Raw genomic sequence first — 20,485 nt, forward strand, 5'->3', positions numbered from 1 at the left:
CCAGCTACTTTTAGTATTTTTAGTAGAGATGAGGTTTCACCTTGTTGGCCAGGCTGGTCACAAACTCCTGACCTCAAGTGATCCATCCGCCTCGGCCTCCCAAAGTGCTGGGATTTCAGACCTGAGCCAACACGCCTGGCCTCAATTCTTTATTCTTAAAAATGTTCTAATATTTTCTTCCCACATGGAACAAATTGCTACCAACACCGCCCAAATTATATTCAGTCACTATGGAGGCCTCTATTCCTATTGGCCTCCTCTCCCTGATGCAGTTATAAGACCTTTCACAGACTTGAGTCCTGTGGCCAGTCTTACATACCATACTGGATCCATCAGATCTGACATTCATTGGTCACTACCCTTTTCCCAATTATCTTTCCATCTATTGAAAGCAATCTTTGTTTTCCCCCTGCTATTGTCATTTTAGGACATTTCTTCAAGAATGACATTTCTAGAACATTTCCAGAACATTTCCTTAAGAATAATGTTCAGAAAAAAAAACTACAGTATAGGTTTTTTTGTGGACTTCTGGAAGCAAGTGCAAATAGTAGGCAAATCCCTTCAAGGTTACTGATGTCCTCAATCCTACCTTTCAAGGCTGGCAGTCCTGCAGTTTCCTTTCCTAAAACTAAATGGAGTGTGGAGGTTGTCCCCCTACCTGTAGTTTCATGTCCTTCATTGTGTCTTGCTCATTAAAATCCAGGGACCTGTGGTTCATGCATGTAATCTCAAAACTTTGGGAGGCCAAGGAAGGAGGATCACTTGCACCCAGGAGTTTGAGACCAACATGGGCAACATAGGGAGACTCCTTCTCTAAAAAAAAACTAAAAACTTCGCTGGGCATGGTGGCACTCTCCTGTAGTCCTAGCTACTCTGGAGGCTGAGGTGAGAGGATCACTTGAGCCCAGGAGGTTGAAGCTGCAGTGAACCGTGATTGCACCACTGGACTCCAACTTGGGCAACAGAGTGAGACGACTTTGTCTGGAAAAAAAAAAAAAAAAAAAAAAACCTCAGGGACCCACCCACAGTCACCTCCTAGGTCAGGCCTATTTGCGGTTTCCCACTGCTGTGTTTAGACCTTGACATTTTCTGTTTACTTTTTAAGATGCTGGGTGTATGCCTAAGCCTACGATGATAAAATAGGATTGCTCAACTTAGCACTATTGACATTTGGGCAAGGTGATTCTCTGTGGAGGGATACAGCCTCTCCACTACAGGATGATGAGCAGCACCCCAGCCTCTACCTACCAGATACCAGGAGCACCCTCTACCCATTTGTGACAATTAAAAATGTCTCCAGACGTTGCTAAATGTCCCATGCCATAAAGTTACCCGCTTTACTTACAAGAAGCACCAAGATCCTAACAACTTGGGCTGCTGTAACCAGAGAATAACTACCCTATTGAATTTGCCAACAAATTGCAAGTAACCCCTTGCGGACAAAAATTTCTTAGTGTAAGGGAAGTATTCATTTTCCTAGAGAAGACAAGAAATTCTTCCTTTCTCACGAGAAAAGGAAAAATGACCTGCAGGCATGTGCTCTGCTTCTCTCAAGAAGCGCCTCCGAGGCAGAGGTTGCAGGGAGTCGAGACCGTGCCACTGCACCCCAGCCTGGGTGACAGAGTGAGATCCTGTCTCAAAAAGGGAAAAAAAAAAAAAAGGAAAAAGAAAAAGCACCTCCTAAAGCCCTCTGTTCCTTCTTTGCCAACATTCCTCCCAGAGATGAGGGCTCCTTCTCACTTCCACATGCAGGGGACAGGTGGGCCACACCCAAAAAATCCTTCCATCTTCACCCCATCTGAACTGTAGAGATAACAATGCTAAGTGCCAGCCAGGCACAGGAGCTCATGTCTGCAATCCCAGCACTTTGGAAGCCTGAAGTGGGAGGATCACTTGAGGCCAGGAGTTCAAGACCAGCCTGGGCAACATAGACCCTGTCTCTAGAAAAATAAATGAACAAACAAATAAATAAAAATAATATTTTTCAAAAAATGCTAGTGCCTACCCAGGGATGTAACAAGGATTACACGAGTCATTATATTAAAGCATTTGTAAAAGCACTATTACATATAAATATAATAGGATAACACCATTATGGCCAGAAACTACCGGGACTCAATGACTCTATCACATTCTGGCTTTGCATCCACCAGAATTTACTAAGCACCCGCACCATGCAGACACTGTGCTAAACCAGTGTCACTGCATTCAAGAAGGTTCTAGTCTGTGAGGAGATAGGGATGATGAAAGTGTTGACAAGGTGCAGACATCGGTGGGAGGTGGTGCCCAAACTTTTCTGGAAGAGTCAGGGAGGGCTTCCTGTAGGAGGCAGTGGTTAAACTGAGACCTGAATGACAAGAGGGAATTTTCCAGGAGCCAAGGAGAACGAAGAGCATTTCATTCAGAGGTAAAAACAATGGGTGAAAGTCCAAGGGCAGAAGGGAACATGACATTTTCAGGAAATTAAATTTCCAAATCACCATCAACCAAAAATAGAATCAGGGGAGTTACAGAAAAGAAGGCCAAAGAGCAAGTTGGGGCCAGCTGACATGCAGAAGAGGCAAGATCAACCAAGACCATGGGAAATGCTAGGTCAAACCTAAAGGAGTTTAAAGTGTCAAAGGTGGTGGTGAGTTTCCAAAAGGAAAGATCACAAGCAGCAGTTCTCAGATGTCGGTGATGATCTCGGAAGTCCAGGGTTCAGGGTTCTGAAAGGGATCCAGGTTGGGAAACACTGCTGAGAGAATGACAAGTCATTAAAGACTGATTAGATAAAGGAATTTCATCATCAGGTGTGCACGTGACAGATGTCACTCTGACCTGACCAGCACGGAGGGACTGGACAGGATAGGCCCTGAGGCATGGAAAACACAAGATACCCTGGCAATATTCCAGGAAGGGAAAGGCTAAACCCAGGCACGGCCATGGGCGGTGGGCATGGAGGGGCTGGAATGCCTCAGAGAGACACTGAGACGGAGAGGAACAGAGACACCACATTTCCACCTTAAGCAGCAGGTGAGATGGTGGAACCATCCAGAGGGAGAAATCGTAGGAAGAAACTGGTTTGAGGAGGAAGACAAGGATTTCCAGTTAAGTGCATACAGTTTGAGGTGCAAGTGAACTATCATAAGTATATGGGGGTGGAGGCTCCAGAGACTTGGACTTTAGATATAAATTAAAGAGTCAGTGATCAAGAACTGGGCAGAAACTACTGGCATCAAGTGGTTCTCAGGATCACCTGGGGGGCTGCTTAAAACCCCGAGCTTCTGCTTCATGGGGTCCCAGGTGATGCTGATGTTGCTCATCTGGGGACCTTACTTTGAGAACCACAGCTCTAGATAAAAGAATCCTGCCCTTTCTCCTCTACTTTGGACAGAAATGATAGGTAAGGAAAGCATAAATGTTTCATCTTTTTCTCTCTCTGGCCCTTGAACTCCAGAAGATGGGAGTACTTAGTTTGACTGCATTCTTATTCCAACTTCAGGAGCCCAAATCTACCACAATTTGCCAAATATAAGAAGAGTATGGACTGTAAGACACACCTGTAATTTGAGTAATGCTAAGAAGGAAAAACAGATACCAATAATTATGAGATGTGGCTGACTGAAAGAAGCATTCTGATTTTCAAAATATGAAAGGCTGAAAAATGTGCATTTTAGAATTGACCAAAAGTGGTCTTTCCTGTCCTCTGGGGCCACCCTGGAAAAGTCCAAGCAGAAGCCTGTGCACCAGCAGGAGCCAGGATCCTGGATCTTCCTGCTTTTTTGCCTGTGGTATATACCACCACATCCACAGGAACCTGCCACACACAAGGGCTTTGCTCCCCATAAGATCTCCCAGCAACAGGGTCCTTCACCCAAACCTTCCAAAAGTGCCTCATCCCACATTCCCCAGATTCTGCAGAAGCTCTCAAAACTCATATCCAAACATGCAAGGACATTTAATAACAACTCCTGCATTTCCCACTTTCACCCATGACTACAAGTAGTCATACCCAGGGTGTTCTTGCTCAGAGAGCCTAGTACAGAAAAGACCCAATTAAGAAACACCATTGGCCAGACGCAGTGGCTCACGCCTGTAATCCCAGCACTTTGGGAGGCCAAGGCGAGCAGATCACTTGAGGCCAGGAGTTGGAGACCAGCCTGGCCAACATGGTGAAACCCCATCTCTACTAAAAATACAAAAATTAGCTGGGTATGGTGGCACACGCCTGTAATCCCAGCTACTTGGGAGGCTAAGGCACGAGAATCGCTTGAGCCTGGGAGGCAGAGATTGCAGTGAGCTGAGATCATGCGACTGCACTCCAGCCTGCATGACAGAGGGAGATTCTGTCTCAACAAAAAAAAAAAAAAGAAAGAAAAGGAAGGAAGGAAAAGAAAGAAAGAAAGGAAGAAAGAAAGAAAGGAAGGAAGGAAGAAAGAAAGAGAAAGAAAGAAAGAAAGAAAGAAAGAAAGAAAGAAAGAAAGAAAGAAAGAAAGAAAAGAAAGAAAGAAGGAAAGAAGGAAGGAAAGAAGGAAAGAAGGAAAGGGAAAGGAAAGGAAAAAGAAACACCACTGCCAAAACCAGCAAAAGATTAAAGGAAGCAAACATCCTCATTCTATTATTTCCCCTCTTATGCAGGAGAAATCGCCTGAGTTGCACATATTAACTCATAATGTCTTTTTTTTCTTTCCAAATTTTTAGGTTCAGGGGAACATGTGCAGGTATGTTACACGGGTAAATTGTGTGTCATGGGGATTTGCTGTCCAGATGATTTCATCATCCAGGTAGTCAGCATAGTACCCAGTTGATAGTTTTTCAATCCTCACCCTCCTCCTGCCCTCCACCCTCATGTAGGCCCTAGTATTCATTGTCCCCTTCTTTGTGCCTATGTATACTCAATGTTTAGTTCCCACTTATAAGTGAGAACATGCAGTATTTAGTTTTCTGCTCCCTAGCCTGACACCGCCCAATGTCCACGGCCAAAATACTTAGGCAAAGCAAAAAGCACGAGGGGCCTTTGCACCTAAAAGACAGTGTCTTCCATTCCAGTCTGAAAGAAACTCCCCGGAAAAATTGGAGCAAAATAGCTCTGTCCTTCCCAGGGTCTCAGAGGCCTCCTCTCTCCTTGGAGAGTATTCTGCCTGTCTCCCTGGGCTCCCCTTTTGTTCTCAGAAGTACAAGTTGAAGGGAATCTCTCAAGCTTCAAGGAGTGTCCAAAGTCAAGCATCTCTGTTGTTGTCAAGCTGCAATAATCATGCTTCCATCTCCAACATACCCTTGTAAGAAGAACACTTTACATATGTTTTACAAAATGTAAAAATGGCTATGTGGAGGTCTAGCAGATCAGAAACAGCAGAGGCCAAGAGCCTACATGTCGAGATCCTTTCTGGCTCTAACCCCAAGGCCATGCTTCCTCCCAGAAGACCCACACCTATATGTAGCTACTGCTAAAATGCTCTCACCCGGGCAGCTCCTGACAGAGAGGCCCAATTCATGACATGCCATTAACGCAGCAGACGAAATTTCAACCAAAACAAATCTGTTATGCAAACAGTTACCAACATAACTTAGAAGGGTATTCTGAAATGACACGCGGGGAAACCTGATCCCTACCTGAATATCCCAGGAGGACGTCCAGTAGTAGCAAATCCTCCAAGAGGGTCAAAATTGCCTGCTATTTTTAAAACCTGAAACTTTAAATAATTCCAGACCCCCTCCGCCACATGTTGAGCAATCTGCCAGATCAGTTATACACATGGAGTTGAGTCCAACAATCTGCCAAAGAAGGGAGTCTCCCAAATCTGGCCACTTCTCATTTCCATATGGAAAGAATTACCATGACTAGGCAGAGATGGAGGGAGAGGGGAAGAGGAGGCGGGAGAGGTGGCGATGATTCCGAGGAGCTGATCCCTATTATACCATGACGTGTGCAGCATTGAACATCGTCACTGCCATCATCATTTCACATATTTAAAGGAAGCCTTCAGGAAAAGTTTGTTTTATTCTTTTAAAGATAGTTAATACACTCATTAGAGTTTTTGTGGTTGTTCTTAGTCTTGTTCTCATTCTGTACATAAGAGTTTTTTTTGTTTTGTTTTGTTTTGTTTTGTTTTGTTGTTGTTTGCAAATCTGAGAGTAATTAGTCCTTTGCATTCAAGCTCTGGTATTTGGAAAATTCAGCATTCTTAATAGGTTGACTTTGAGCTACCTTTGGAAATTCAGCTCCCCAACATGCAGGAAAATTCTGACACAACATCTGTTTTCCAGTAAGACCCTGTTTTGACACAATTTGATACTCATTTGCATTGCCCCATGTGTTGGAAGGTCAAGCAATAGATCCAAGGTCACACTGAAAATGAGGCTCCCTTTTAATTTCCTGCATTCTTCCTGAATGGTTTCAAGAGTAAATGGGTTCCAGGAAACCTGAGGAGAAAGAATGAAATCACTGCAAGACTATCCAAGCTTCCCATGTTTGGTTTGGTTAGAAGACATTTTTAAATAGAGCATCATTCACACGGTCTTCTTCTGAGTTTAGATACCACTTTTCAGGTTCTCTCTGGAATTCCGTAAAATTTTGCAGCTCATCAGAATCATCAACCACTCTCCCCTTGTTCGGTGCAATTGCCAAGTCTATTTATAAAAAGCACATGCTATCTGAACACTTGCTACTCAAAGTATGGTCTATAAACAAGCACCATCAGCACTTGCTGGGCACTTATTCGAAAAGCAGAATCCCCCTTCCCCAACCCCTGATGTAGGATGTCATAAAACGCTGTTCCCAAAGTAATTGGGATGCACTGATTAAGCCAGGGGACAGCATGCTACAAGCCTGCAGGCCAAATCTGGCCACTGCCTGTTCTTGTAAACAAAGATTTGTTGAAACACAGTTAGAGGCATTAATTTGTCTATGCTTACTTTTGCTATAATGGCAGAATTGAGACGTTTCAACAGAGAAAGGGTGGCCCACAAACATAAAACTATGAATTATCTGGTTCTTAACCAAAAATCTTCACTGACACTGATCTAAACCTTTATTCTACAGGGAGGAAGAGGAAGGATGAAGAAAAGGAAGGAGGAAGAAGGGAGGAAGGAGGAAGCAGGAAGGAGGAAGGAGGAAGAAGAAGGCAGGAAGGAGGAAGAAGGAAGCAGGAAGAAGGAAGGAGGAAGAAGGAAAAAGGAAGGAGGAAGAAGGAAAAGGGAGATAGAAAGAAGGAAAGAGGAAGGAAGAAGAAACAGAGGAAAGAGGAAGAAGGAAGGAGGAAGAAGGAAGGAGGAAAGAGGATGAAGAAAAATAAAAGAGGAAGGAGGAAGAAGGAAGGAGGAAGAAGGAAGTAAGGAGGAAAAAGGAAGAATGAAGGAGGAAGAAGGCAGTAGAAAGGAGGAAGGAGGGAGAGGGAAATAGGAAAGAAAATGGAGGAAGAGGAAGTAGGAAGAATGCAGGAGGAATCAGGGAAAAGGAAGAAGGAAGTAGGAAGAAGAAAAAAGGAAGACAGAAGGAGGAAGTAGAAAGGAGGAAGAAGTTAGGAGGAAGAAGGGGGAAAAGGAAGAAGAAGAGGAAGGAGGAGGACACACTTTTTACACAAAGTTCTGCTAATTTAACCCTTATGTGAAACAGTTAAATAGCAACTCCTAGTGAGACAGCAGGCGGAAAGATTTGAAGGAAAACTGTTGCTGCCACAAGGGAAGTTTGATGGCAGGACTTGGAGTGTGTATGCATGATGTACTAATTGAAGCATTAGTACAGTTTCTTTGGGGGGGTGTCAGATGAGTGTAGAGGAACCCCCTACTCTCCACCTTTGCCTAGGGCAATGTCTGCATCAGAGATTGGTGCCAACGTAATAATCAGCCTCACAGAAAGTTGGATTCAGAGTCTGGAAAGATGGAAGATAAAATCTTTACAGCCTATGGATAGACCCTCCTTTCCAGACTTCAGCGTTTGGAATCTTAGTACAATTTCTATACCAAAGGTGCTTGCCAAATGAAACTCTGGATTTACAACAAATTGTGTTTTGAAAAATACTGTATTTTCCAGGCACGCGGCGGCTCATGCCTGTAATCCCAGCACTTTGGGAGGCCAAGGCGGGTGGATTACGAGGTCAGGAGTTCAAAACCAGCCTGACCAATATGGTGAAACCCCTTCTCTACTAAAAATACAAAAATTAGCGTGGTGGCAGGCGCCTGTAATCCCAGCTACTTGGGAGGCTGAGGCAGGAGAATCGCTTGAACCCACAGGGCAGAGGTCACAGTGAGCCAAGATCATGACACTGCACTCCAGCCTGGGCGACAGAGTGAGGCTCCGTCAGAGAGAGAGAGAGACAGAGAGAAAGAAATATTTAAATTGCTCCAGTTCAAATAAGCCGGTAATAAGCCAAACCACCTGTCTCATAGAGAGCTGGAGAGAGAGAAGGGTCAGCAAGGGAAATGATAAAATAAACAAATCACTGCTATGAAAATTTATATGGCTCACCCCGCCTCTGAAATGAGAGTTCAAAATAGAAATGCTTGCTCCTTAACACAGGTTATCATAACGAGATGCATTTAATACATGAGTTTGCTGGATACCATGGTCAGCCGTGCTGTATTTTTTTTTCCATGATAGATTTGAAACATCCATCGCTTCATTTGCTGCCTCTTTCCACAAAGCAGATACTGGAGAGCAAATCTCATGCAGATGATGTTTTGTCTAGAGGCAGCGAGCTGTTTTATAACAAGGCAGATGTAGAGGATGCAATTTCAAACACACACCCGAAAGCACAGGGCTCACTACCTGTAACTGAGAAAACGAGGCAGAGATGGATGCCTTGTTTGCATTCATGCAGGACACATGCAGAAAGTTCTGTCTGCCAGCTACGGGAGGAATAGACAAAGCACCTCCCACCACCAGGCACAGGTGGAGTGGCGGAGGAGTGGGCGGTGGCAGTAGTCCCACCTCTATGCACAGAGTTCCATCTTCACAAGTAGGAACTCAAGCAGTTGAAGACCAGCAGCAAGCTGGCCATGCAGCCGCAGTGTAAAAATGGACGGCCTCTCCGCACACTATAGACAGTCCCGCCTTGAGCAAAAAACTAACATACACGATCCTTTCCAACCTGCAGAACCTGCCATTCCAAGGGGCCCAAAATAACCAACCAACAAAAATAAACAGCAAAAACAAGCCAACAAAAACTTTAGTGCCATAGAACATCTTCATTTGCCTTTATTTTTCCTCTGCTTTTCATTTAACAGTGCTCTCTTTTTTTCAGAAAAATAATTAGTGACAAAAGCTTGGTATACTTTAGAATTGTAGTTAAAAGGAAAAGGACACCCCAAATGGATTGTGGCCTTCCTCAATTCTGACTTTTCTTAAAATGAACTCATTGCAATTTAGGGAAGAAAAATGTAGATTTTTCCATCTTTCACTACAGAGCATGATGCTGTGCTGATGACGGTGGCGTTATATATATGTATTTGTAAATCTAGAAGAGTTTGACGCATTCCTAAAGAATACCAAGAATATAATTTTTAAAACATAGAATTAAGGGTGTGGCAAAATGGCTCACGCATGTAACCCCAACACTTTGGGAGGATGAGGTAGGAAGATCGCTTGAGCCTGGGTGCTCAAGACCAGCCTAGGCAACACAGCGACATCCCGTCTCTACAAAAATAAAACTAGCCATGCGTGGTGGCATGTCTATAGGTCTATAGTCCCAGCTATTCAGGAGGCTGAGACAGGAGGATCACTTGAGCCCAGGAATGCAAGGCTACAGTGAGCTATGATCATGCCACTGCACTCCAGCCTGACGGAGCAAGACCCCCCGCCCCCCCCCCAAAAAAATAGTAGAATTAAGGAATCTTCCTGCCTGGTCAATTTTTTCCAGATGTCTCCTGCTTTTTCCTCTCCTTGCCTGGCTATAAACTTTAAAGCAAAGAAAAACTAATTCTAGAAGAAAATTCCAGGAGAAATTTCAAACAAAATAACATGTAGAAATATTATATTCAAGAGCTAATGCGGAGCTGTACACAAATAGATAATGACTTGAAAACCATTACAAATCAAGAAGAATCCTGAATTATCTTACAAAAGAATCACACTCTTGAAACTTACCAACAACGTCATCACACTATTCCTGTTAAAATATGTACACAAATCCCTTAGACATTATATTCGTTTTCTGGGGCTGCTGTAACAAAGTATCACAAACTGGGTGGCTTTAAAAGCCAGAATTGTTATTCTCCCACCATTCTGGAGGCCAAAAGTCTGAAATCTAGGTGTCAAGCAGGATTGGTTCCTTTTTGTCCTTTTTATGATACAATAGGATTGATTTTTGTTTGTCATTTTGTTTGTTTGTTTTTGTTTTGTTTGTTTGTTTGTTTGAGACAGGGTCTCACTCTGCCAACCAGGCTGGAGTGCAGTGGTGCCATCGTAGCTCACTGCAGACTCCAATTCCTGGGCTCAAGCAATCTCCCCACCTCAGCTTCGGGAGCAGCTGGGACTCCGGGCTGGTGCCACCACACCTGGCGAGGGTTGGTTTCTATTGAGGGTTGGGTGGGAGAATCTGTCCCGGGCCTCTCTTCTTGATTCTGGCAGCCTCAGGCTATCTTTGGCTTGTAGACATCTTCCCCCTGTGTGTCCACTTCGTCTTCCCTCTGTGTCTGTCTGTCTCTGTGTCCAAATTTCCCCTTTGTAGAGGGACACCAGTCATATTGGACTAGAGCCCACCCTAATGACCTCATTTTAACTTGATTACCTCTGGAAAGACACTATTTCCAAATAAAGTCACATTCTAAGGTCCTGGGGGTTAGGATTTCAACCTATCTTTTTCAGGGTAACGCAATTGCACACATATAATCACTATATGCCTCTATTCTGTGTATTCTAAGACTCAAAAATAGATTATGCTCTAAGCCGCAGTAAGTTCATGTTGGAAGAAGTCAAAGGATGACTCTCCTCAAGGAACAGATCCATTGATGATGACCAAAATTCACATACATCATCATTCGCCATTGAATGCATTTGCAAAGTACCCCAGGATCTTTCCACTGGCAGCCTCTCCTTCTTGTAGTGTTTAGAAATCCACTTCAGAAAAAAAAAAAAAAAAAATGCTTTTTCCTCCCCAGTGAGCCAGTCTATAAAAGCTCTCAACTAATTTACATCTGCAAAAGTAGATCACGTCAGACACTACCAGGCTTTCCATGCCTCCCCACTGGGATTTGGCCTCAGCCTCACACAGCTGTCTTACAGGTGGCGCTTGCTGGACCCTGCCACCCCACGTCCCCTCCAGCCATACTATGCTCTTTGCTTGCTTTACCTCAAATGTACCTTGCCCTTCCACGGCCCTGAGCCTGTGTTCAAGCTGCTCCCTGGCCTTGACATTTTTGACTTTTTTTCTTTACCTATTAAAATCCTTCAAAGTCCCGCCAGGCCCAGTGGCTCAAGCCTGTAATCCCAGCACTTTGGGAGGCCGAGGTGGGCAGATCACTTGAGGTCAGGAGTTTGTGACCAGCCTGGGCAACATGGTGAGACCCTGTCTCTACTAAAAATACAAAAATTAGCTCGGCATGGTGGTGCACACCTGTAGTCCCAGCCACTCAAGAGGCTGAGGCAGGAGAATCGCTTGAACCTGGGAGGCGGAGGCTGCAGTGAGCTGAGATTGCACCACTGCACTCCAGCCTGGGTGACGGAGTGAGACTCTGTTTCAAACAAAATAAATAAAAAATAAATAAATAAAATAAAAATAAAATCCTTCAAAGTAACTTCCAAGGTTCTGTCCTCTGCAGAGACCTTTCTAAGCCACCTGGTTATGATTCTCCTCTCCTTTTTCTGTTTTCTGCTTTCCTTTCCCCCAAGGAAGCATTTCAATTCCTCTGCCCATGTTATGTCAGCCTCCTACCATCTGCCGTCCTGACCACAACATCGTAGCCTCCCTCCTGCCATGTCTCCATAACCCCATACAACCCAGCATATAGCAAGACCTCAAGCAAGCACTACTGGCTGATGGAATGAGTCAAGAGATGGGGGTTGTTGGGCAGAGCCCAGTAGAGTTATCCAGCTCGCTGAAAATCCCAGGCTTTCCAAGGAAAAGGTTTGGGATTTATCTTCCTTAGTTCATGGTCTGTGCTTTGAGGATTCAGCAGAACAAATCAGCAGATTAGTAAGTGGGCACCTGACATCCAGATGGGAAGAAACCACACTGCTCACAATGACTATGGACTCGAAACTGCATTTTCAGGATAACTGTGTTCTGGACTGTATACTCTCATGAAAACACAAGCTCGCTTCGCAACAACCAGAGTAGCTGGAGGAAGAATGTGAAAAGATGGCAGAATTCATCTACAATTCCTCCGATACACAAGAGTAATTAGCCAGTTTTCAAAATTTGTAAATATCACCCCTCTGAAATGCTGGATGAGGAAGGCAATGATCCCAAGCTTTTTCTGTTTCTCTCTGCCTGCACTGGCTTACCTATTCTTCCCTATTTGGTAAAAGCCAAGATGTCTCAAATTGCAGCTCTCTTCCTGAACCATCCAGCCTGGAGTATCCCCTTCCCTGGGCCAAACTATTTTCGAGTGCCTAAGGGCTACTCCCCTAATTCACTGTCTGCAATCCTTAGTTATCTTTTTCCTATAATTCTGTTTAAATGGCTTAACTTGATTAAAAGTTCCTTGAAGACAGGGACTACATAATGTGTCTTTGCATCTTTCATTTATCTAAAATGTCTCCAACTTCAGCTGAAACTGAAAGTAGAAACCCAAAGCTTTCAACAGTGTTGAAACATCTTCTCCCGCCCCTATATGCTTCAAGAACTGCTGAGTAAATTAAAGTGCACATCTGAGAAGGCAGCTCCATTTCTCCATGTCCAGCAGAGCTAGCTAGTCAAGGTCGATAGCAGGAAAGAAAAAACATTGTGATAAACACTATTAAATGTCCAGGCTGAAATGTGCCACTAAAGCAAAGAAAAGCTTTCCAATTACAAACTTACTTTGAACTCCTATTTTCATTTCTGACATGTAATTATTACTAAATAAACCAGGCCAAGTGAATTAATACTTTTTTGGAATGTAGTCAAGAAAAACTATAAGTACAATATTTTCAGTAAATTATTTACAAGAATGGGAAAGGGGGGTGTCAAGCATTTTGCTCTAGTATAATGTATTGGAAAATTAGTTACAGTGTCTATTAGATTCAAATATGAAGACGATTACATGTATACATATAGATATGGATATATGCATATATACATGTGTATCTACACACACGTGTGTATGTGCTTGTTCATTTTGGATCAAGTTTACCATTTGGGTATAATTACTTGAGTTTGGGCAGTGGTCTCTCGTCTCACCTTCAGCTGTAAGTACTGAACATGGAGCCCTGTGAGGAATTCCATTTGGGCTTTCTACAGTTGAACCTCTCACCCCTGTAGTTTTACAAAGTGTCAGGTAATTTTAATATTTGGAGCCATCTCTGCCCTCATACTCTTAGATCACATCCCTCCCTTACAGACAGCAAGGGGTCCATCCCACCCTCTGGTTGGTTTCATCCCTCCGTGTCCCGTGGCCTCAAAGTCACAGCCAGGGGAAGTGCAGTGGGCAGTGGGCCCAGCCTGCATGTGACCTCTGTGTCTCCATGTCCCCCTGTGCAGCCCAGGGTGGTACCTTCTCTCTGGCATTTTCAGGGAATGGCTAAGAACTGCAAGTCCCTGAAGGGCTCATGTGTTTGCTTCTCACCATCCCAGCCTCTGAAAACCCCTGATTCTATAGGTATCTGGGCTTCAGTATTAATGTGCTTGGTGGAATTCACTTCAATAAACTTAGGGGAGCAAAACTACAGCTCACAAATGGACTTCTAGAAAAAATGTCCACATATTTGTTTGACCCACCAAACAAATACAAAAATGCTAATAGTGACACTTTCACAACTATATCAAGGAGCCAATGGTGTCTGGTGGTGTGACAAGGTAAAGCAATGCCCTGCAGCAGTGCAAAAGATAGCTATGAACACTCAGAGTGCAAGAGCTGGAGATGTCCTCTGAAGGGCAAGGACCGTGTCTGACCAAGGAAGAGGTTATCTTTAGGCAGACAACCTTGAATTACAAGAGGCAGCTATGTGCCCTTCCTTCTCACACACAAAACAAACCCTAGCTGGCACCAACAAGAACTCAAACTACCCTTGATTTTTTTTTAATTGTACCTGTAAATCCTGACTTGAATGCTTTCCAGTAGAGAAGTGTGGTAAACTCAGGCTGTAAAGTCAGGAATACTTCCTCCCAAGTGCATTTAACTTCAAATGGCTTCCCCGTTTCTCTAGAATAGAGACATGCAGAAGCTTCCATCTGGATGCACAAGTATCCAGACGAGACTTGTACTCCAGATGCACAGGCCTCATCTTATGGCTTCTGTGCTGTGAGGAGAGTTGGCATCTCTGGTGCCCCAGATGGCTCACCATCCTAAGGGCCTGAAACCAAGGAAAACGCGCAGGCAATGCATACGCACCAACTTCCAGTGTGGGAGCTCAGTGTCCAAGCTCAGCCCCTGTATGCTTAAGCTAAAGTCCCCTGGCTCTCTGGCTTGACTGGAATCTACATTGCATTTCCCCAAGGTCAGTTCCTGCACCATTTGCTTGGCAAGCCATTTTGAGCCACTCTCATCTCATCCTGGACAGGATTTTGGTATCCACTCGCCAGCATTATCCAGCATAACCACAGCTGAGGAACATTCAGTCCTCTGCCAGTCTAGTCCCGAAAGGCCTGGCCATGTGGGACCAATTTTCGGGCAGATGGAAACATACATTCTGCAGCTGCACAAGGGTAAATCTTAATTACAGCCCTCAGTCTGGAGTGATCGGCAACCAGCGTGGTCACCTTTTCAGACTTCCGCCTATATAAGCTCTGATGAAATCTTAGAGCACATAAGCCTTGCTGTTCAGAAAGACAACATGAGGGCAACATATGCATGAGTGTGTGTGTGTGTGTGTGTGTGTGTGCGTGCACGCACACACATGCACGCACACACACATACTAGGTTTCCCTTTCTACCTAACTCCCGGAAACGCATGGAAGCCCCTCTGCATCCAGACGTGATAGATGTATATTTATATTCTATTTCAGTATGCTGGACCTTCCGTGTGATTCTGAGTTGCAGCAGCTTAATAGGGTACAGGAGGAGTTTTCGAATTGTGCCCTTAGCAGGCAAGTAGACAGCTCCACTGTGGGGCACAGAAGCAAGTGTCTCTGAAGTCCTGGGCATGCTGAAAAGAATTCTGTGAAGAAATCGCAGTTCATCTCTTGTGACACTACACACAGCTGTACGCACAGCCCCTTTTGTGTCAGGAAGCCCCAGGATTCCTGAGTAAACAGTTGAAGAGTGCAGGTAACAAGAGACCATTCATCACTTGAAACAATTTAGAATATCTTAAAGTGTGCTTTAGAAAGTAATTTTTTTCATTTTTGAATTTAAATATGAGAGTGGCAATCTTCTCAAATCACTAACTTCAAAATCAATTTGTATCTTTCAGAATCACTCCCTAAACAAAACAAACAAAAATGCATAATTTACATGAATGTTCATAGCAGCATTATTCATAATAGCCAAAAGGTGGAAGAAACTCAAGTGTCCATCAGAGGATGAATGAATTCACAAATCGTGGTTCATCCCTATAATGGGATACTATTCAGCCATAAAAATGAATGCAGTGCTGATACACGCTGCAACATGGATGAGCCTGGAAGTAATATGTTAAGTGAAAGAAGCCAGTCACAAAAGGATGAATATGATATGATTCCATTTACATGAAATATTCAAAATAGCGAAATCCACAGATGCAGAAAGCAGGTTTCTGGTTGCCAGGGATTGAGGGAAGGAGAGAATGGAGAGGAACTGCTTAACAGGCACGGGGTTTTCTTTGGGGATGATGAAACTGTTGAGGAACTAGACAGAGGCAGTGGTTTCACAACACTGAACATACGAAGTGCCACTTCATTGTTCACTTGAAAATGGTTAATTTTATTTTATGTAAAATTCACCTCTGTTTTTTAAAATGCATGATTGAAAATGTATGAAATACATTTTGCTAAGTAATCTGTGAAGTCTTTGTTCCAAAGGATTTAGGTTTTTTTTTAGTTTGTTTGTTTTTTTGGAAGAATCCATTTAAGATACCTCTAAAGTCTTATATTCATGACACTTTTTTAAATGCCTCTTGGTGGATTCTGAGAATAAGTGGTTCTAAGAAACAAACAAACCAAAAAAAACCTCTACCCTATGGAGCTGGCAACTGAAAGGCAAAAACAGTTGGAGTTTATCTACCCAAAATCAAATAAAGTAAGCAGAGATTAAGACACATAGCTGGGCCATTATATGTGGATTAATGCAAGGAATCTGACATTTTTCCAGGTAAAGAAATTGAGACATCAGTATAGCCCCAGGCTTCTTAAAGCATGGTCCATGGACCACCAGCCTTGGCATCACCCCAGAGCTTCTTAGAAATGGAGGGTCTCCATCCACCCTAGAACTACTGAATCACAGTCTGCATTTTGACAAGGTCCCCAGGGGATCCTCATTATAGCTAGAGAAACAGTCAACCAGCCCCTCTCCCTGAAGTTGTATGATTTTGCCTTCAACAAAATGCCTCTACAGGGTCTCTAAAATGCATGTTCCACAAACATGGCTGCCCAAAGCTCCCCACCTCCCCTCCAAGGCCCCTAAGACTGTTCTATCCTCCCCCCATGCCTGCCCCACCAGACACCTACAATGATCAAGACCGTCAGGCCCTGCTGCATTACTTAGAAACCCATCAGAACCTTCTAACCCAGTTTTTACCAACCAAGACTTTGCCTTCATCCTGGAAAGTAAGTCCTTCCTCTTCCTCCATCCTCCCTCAACTGGTAAAAAATCCAATTGGTTCTATGTCAGGACATCTGTTTTTCACAATGCTCAGACATTACCAATCTCCTTATCTCTTTCCAATTGTTTTTTTTAATTTCTTTTTCGAGACGGAGTCTTGCCCTGTCACCCAGGCTGGAGTACAATGGTGTGATCTCGGCTCACTGCAACCTCTGCCTCTCGGGATCAAGCAATTCTCCCTCCTCAGCCTCTCAAGTAGCTGGAATTATAGGCACCCGCCATCATGCCTGGCTAATCTTTGTATTTTTGTAGAGATGGGGTTTCACCATGTTGACCAGGCTGGTCTTGAACTCCTGACCTCAGATGATCCACCCGCCCTGGCCTCCCAAAGTGTTGGGATTATAGGCGTGAGCCACCATGCCCAGACTCTTTCCAACTTTTATCACCCAAAAAGAATCACCTCTAATGACTGGCGATAGGCAAAAAAGCAGGGTTCCGGGTGGCTGCAGAGGAAAGATGTGGTGGCTCAGATGTGTGTACTAGAGGTATTGTCGATCCCCATAGATTGGAGTGGGCTGGAGAGAAAAACAGACTCAAGAAGGACTCCAAGATGGGCCCAAGCTACAAGAAGGAGGGAGATTCCCATCCCTAAGATGAGAAGGGAAATAGGAAGGGCAAGTTTGGTGAGAAATTCAAAGCATGCTAAAAACTGTTAGAAACAGGCCAGGCACAGTGGCTCAAACCTATAATCCTGGTGCTTTGGGAGGCCCAGGCAGGAGGACTGCTCGAGACCAGGAATTCAAGATCAGCCTGGGCAACATAGCGAGACCTTGTCTCTACAAAAAAAAAAAATATATATATATATATATATATATGTGTGTGTATATATACATATATATACACATATATATGTGTATATATATACGTGTATATATGTGTATATATACGTGTATATATGTATATATACATATATACGTGTATATATGTATATATATATGTGTATATATACACGTGTATATATATGTGTATATATACACGTGTATATATATGTGTATATATACACGTGTATATATATGTGTATATATACACGTGTATATATATGTGTATATATACACGTGTATATATATGTGTATATATACACGTGTATATATATGTGTATATATACATGTGTGTATATATATATACACGTGTATATATATATTAGTTGGGCGTGGTGGCGCACGCCTGTAGTCCCAGCTACTCAGGAGGTTGAAGTGGGAGAATCACATGAGCCTTGGAGGTCCAGGCTGCAGTGAGCTGTGATCACGCTACTGCACTCCAGCTTGGGCAACAGAGACCTTGTCTCAAAATAAAAGAAAAAGAAAAAAATGCTAGAAATATACATGCATTGCAATTAGGTGTGTGCATTGCCTTGTGAGAATTTCCACTCAAGGAACCGACCATACTTGCCCCTTCTCACAACGGGCTCTGTATTTATGGACACATGGCTCTCAGTCATTACTGCATGCATGTGCACACCCACACATGTGGGAGAATGCAATGTGCTAACTGCATTCAGACATAGCCAGGCCCTTGGGGCTGCTTTTGGAGACTCTCTATGGAGACTGTCGGATGCTTCACGCTGAGTATCAGGTGACTAGAGAGACCAAATGAGAAGGCTCTCTGCAATCACCCAATTTGATGCTTGAGAAGATTACCCATAATCTTGAGTTCTTTATTTCAGAAAGCAAATCAATTGGCATCTGGAAAAACAAGAGTACTACATCTTGGGGGAAAAAGCAACAAAACTCAGCTTCTGCCTTGATAGAATAGATGCCAGGAACCATATATGTGTGTCTATATATGTGTGTATACTATAAAATTATAGAATTGTAAAATCAGATTTTATTTATTATATAATTACATTATATCCAATATTGTATAATACACAATTAAATAGTTATTGGAGGTAAGTATACATAATACATAATTATCAAACATAATTATATATTTTGTGTAATATGTAATATTTATATTTTTATATAAAATTATATTCTGCACTTGTACAATGTGTATTATATAATATGTATATTAATGTACAATGACCATGAATATGTCTTTATTAGCATATACAATAGCCATTAAAAATCACCAAACCATAAAATGTACATAACTCCCAAATTAATGCCTCACCCATGGCAGCCTACCTGTCCTCTAGATGCCACAGACAATGTGGGGCTGTCCCCAAGGGACACAGTGACCACCAGTCACTCTTCGCTCTTGAAATGACTCACATTTCCTCACCCACCCCCAGCTTTCCCTTCAGCTCACGGAACCAGGCCCCCACCACCCACTTCTGTGCCCTTTAAATGTATTATTTCCTGTGCTGTTACTCACTCTCTCGAAAGTTTTTAACAATATGAGGAAAGTGGATGAATAATTCATCTGAGCCCCGTAAATGACTCTGCAAGACAGAACGCAGGTGTAGGATAGAGAGGGTCAACTAGCAGATAAGCACTGGGACACAGGCCCCCTGGGGTGCCAGGCTGGAGGAAGTTCTAGGAGGTGAGCAGCAAGGACCAGCCAGAGGTCTTGAGTGAGGTGAGTGATTTGGGATGCCAGACACACTACGGGTGAGCATGAGGAATGGGAGTCAGCTCCTTCCCAGCATCATTTTGTTAAGTATATCTTATTTTCACAAGCCAAACCTGTATTTGCCAGGGCAGGAGAACTGCTGGAACAAACAGCCTCAGTGGTTCAGCACAGTGAGTGCTTACAGACAGTCCTGACTTACGATGGCTTGACTTACAAATGTTCAACTTTCTTATGGTGTGAAAGCAATATATATTCAGTAGAAATCATGCTTCTCTCTCAATGCTGGGCAGCAGCAATGAGCCACAGCTCCCACTCAGCTATACATTTTTGGCATAATGGTATTTTCAACTTATGATGGGTTGATCAAGATGCGACTACATGGAAAGTCAGGGAGCGTCTGTATTTCTTGTTCACATAACATTCCGATGGGCAAGTTCCTGCTCTGATGCTCCTGGGCACCTTTCCTGCTTCTGACTTTTGGACCTGCCACATTCTGGGATTATAAAGGATTCGCCTTCCAGGCATACCAAGAGGGAAAGAGCCAGCATGGAGCGTTGCTCAGGAGGCTGTTTGGGGCTGGGCCTGCAGCCAGCATAGGTCAATTCAGCCACATCCCACTGGACAGAGCCTAGGCATATGGCTACACAGAAGTGTCAGAGAAACTGGGAAGTGTGGTGTAGCCGTGAGCCCAGGAGGAGAAGGACACAAGCGTGTTGGGTAACGAGGCAGCTTCTGTCACAAGGCACCAAGGAGTGACCACAAAGACAAGGAAATCAGGCAGAAAACTGTCATAGGGGAAAGAGCTTTTTAGAAATGGTTTACCCAATTCAAGGAAAGTCTTTAGAACTACCACTGCTCTCTTCACCCAAACTTAAATCATAAAGAACAACAACAACATGATAATAACAATAATAATAAGGTTGGGGGAATGCACCTAAAAAACTGGCTAAATCCACACTAGAGAGGATATGCAATGAATTAGAGATTATGTTATAGTTGTAGTGTTGGCCATCAAACCCATCAATAACTAACATATAAGAGCAAACGTTAGTTCAAGTTTCCCTGTCTTGGTGGCAATTCGACCCACATTGTCTTTCCATGTCCTGGTTGTTCT

This window comes from Gorilla gorilla, chromosome X (genome assembly GCF_029281585.2).
Source record: "Gorilla gorilla gorilla isolate KB3781 chromosome X, NHGRI_mGorGor1-v2.1_pri, whole genome shotgun sequence".
Classification (NCBI taxonomy): domain Eukaryota; kingdom Metazoa; phylum Chordata; class Mammalia; order Primates; family Hominidae; genus Gorilla; species Gorilla gorilla.